This window comes from Pseudophryne corroboree, chromosome 1 (genome assembly GCF_028390025.1).
Source record: "Pseudophryne corroboree isolate aPseCor3 chromosome 1, aPseCor3.hap2, whole genome shotgun sequence".
Taxonomy (NCBI): Eukaryota; Metazoa; Chordata; class Amphibia; order Anura; family Myobatrachidae; genus Pseudophryne; species Pseudophryne corroboree.
In genome coordinates, this window is record NC_086444.1 from 1,232,957,957 (window position 1) to 1,232,960,334 (window position 2,378).

Sequence of the window (2,378 nt, forward strand, 5' to 3'; positions counted from 1 at the left end):
GCATATCGGGCACATCATCTAGTGTGTACCCACCATGTCACTGACCGTGCGCACTCCTGCATGTCATCAGCGCCATCCTTCATGGGCCCTGCTGGGTAACATGATGGTTGATCATACAGGGCAACATACAAAGGGGCAAAAACATAAAACAAAAAATGTATAGACAATTGTACATGCATGTAAAAATGATATTGGTAAAAAAAAACGTATCCGCGCCTTTAAGGTGTTCAATATCTCTCAATCCAACACCTTTATTTACCAAAATCATATTTACCCGCATGTAGAGTTGTCTATAAAAAAAGATATATATGTTTTTTAATTTTTCTTAAAATTTTTTGCACCTTTGCAGGCGGTAGCGGCCATCTTTTTTTATGGAACGGCTGCATGTGACTTTGGCCTATGTTGGTGAACAATATTGTGAGGTGTGAGGTGGTCAAAGCTGGCTGGAAATGACTGGAAATGAATGTTATTGAGGTTCATAATGCTGTGCCAGCAAAAAAACTAAAAAGACCCAAATTAGGTGATTTTATCCGTTTTTATGAAAACCAAAACACGTGATGGTGGTTCTGACAACACCAGATCCAGATCCGAAACATGACGGAGATGCCGATCCAAAACCAAAACACGGGGAGTGGCGCACATTGGAGGACGGAACACGATCGTTTCATCCTTCGTTAACATCAATCCAGTGTGTGCGAGCAATCTGGACTCTCGAGCATCATATATTTGAAGGGGTACCGCACCGGTGTATAATGGGTATAGAGTATCAATTTGTATTACCAAAATGAAGGATACAAAGAAAACATGGTTTTCTAATCATAATTTGGTGGTGCACCCTGAGTCAATGGGTATGCTAACAACAACAGTATGGAGAAAAAAAGAGACTCTTTTGTGGGCGCACTCTTTACTTTTAAATGATATAATATATGAAATATTACAGATAAATATCAATATAGATGTAAAATATAACTTTTATTAATATCATAGAATAAAAATAGTCAGTGGTCAATAAGGTAACAATCAGATAATGTGAGGAAGTAACTAGCAAGTAAATGCTGATACTTGATAACACAGGAAAATTGAAATAAACTGGATAATAATTCAATTAATAACAATTAAATGCTGATAATAGCATAATAAGTTACGGCTGCCAAAATGCAATAAGAGTGCTTTAAGGAGTTAACATAAATTGTTCTGAAGACACGTAAGCTGCCAATATGTATTGCCCCCGTATTCATCCAAAATGAAACAGTTGTAAGGCTGGGATGTTGGAGACTGAAGATTGCAATTTTGCCAATTTTGATAAGAGAAAAAGCAGTGAGAGATAAGATAGCAAGGTGAATCTGCTGTCAGTGTTAAGGGCCCTACTCACTGGCCGACCCGCCGCCGAGCTGCCCGACGGCGGATACGGCCGACGAGCGACCTGGCGGCGGGGGGGCAGTGACGGGGAGAGTGAAGTTTCTTCACTCCCCCCGTCACGCGGCTGCATTGAAGTGCAAGCAAATATGGACGAGATCGTCCATATTGGCCTGCATGCACAGCCGACGGGAGACCAGTGATGAACGAGCGCAGGGCCGCGCATCGTTCATCGCAGGAGTCTCCACACTGAAAGATATGAACGAGTTCTCGTTCATTTATGAACGAGATCGTTCATATCTTTCAAAAAATCGGCCAGTGTGTAGGGCCCTATAGACTCTGAGCATGATGGACCAATGTGAGCTCTACTACACTGGGTCTTCCTCATCTTTCTCCCTTATACTACTTATTTCGTGAACTCTCATCAGTGATTCCAGAGTTTCTGCTGTCGTTCGTATCTCTCTACTACCATACCACACTGGAAACGCCCAAAGCCGTCTGATCTTGGAAGCTAATCAGTGTTGGGCTAGGTCAGTACTCCAGTGGGTGACCCTTGAGGAAGACCCAGTGTAGTAGAGCTCACATTGGTCCATCATGCTCAGAGTCTAACACTGACAGCAGATTCACCTTGCTATCTTATCTCTCACTGTTTTTTCTCTTATCAAAATTGGCAAAATTGCAATCTTCAGTCTCCAACATCCCAGCCTTACAACTGTTTCATTTTGGATGAATACGGGGGCAATACATATTGGCAGCTTACGTGTCTTCAGAACAATTTATGTTAACTCCTTAAAGCACTCTTATTGCATTTTGGCAGTTGGTAACTTATTATGCTATTATCAGCATTTAATTGTTATTAATTGAATTATTATCCAGTTTATTTAAATTTTTCTTGTGTTATCAAGTATCAGCATTTACTTGCTAGTTACTTGATGCAACGGCTGACAGCAGCATCAGTCAGAAATTTTAGTCAAATCATCATGCATAGGAGACCACAAATAGGTTGAACTCGATGGACAATT

The 2,378-nt window shown here is 40.9% G+C and overlaps 1 pseudogene; it reads left to right on the top strand.

Annotated features, from left to right (window-relative positions):
• The first annotated feature begins 1,816 nt into the window (after positions 1-1,816).
• On the top strand, positions 1,817-1,935 carry LOC134934254 (5S ribosomal RNA; annotated as a pseudogene).
• Positions 1,936-2,378: the final 443 nt, after the last annotated feature.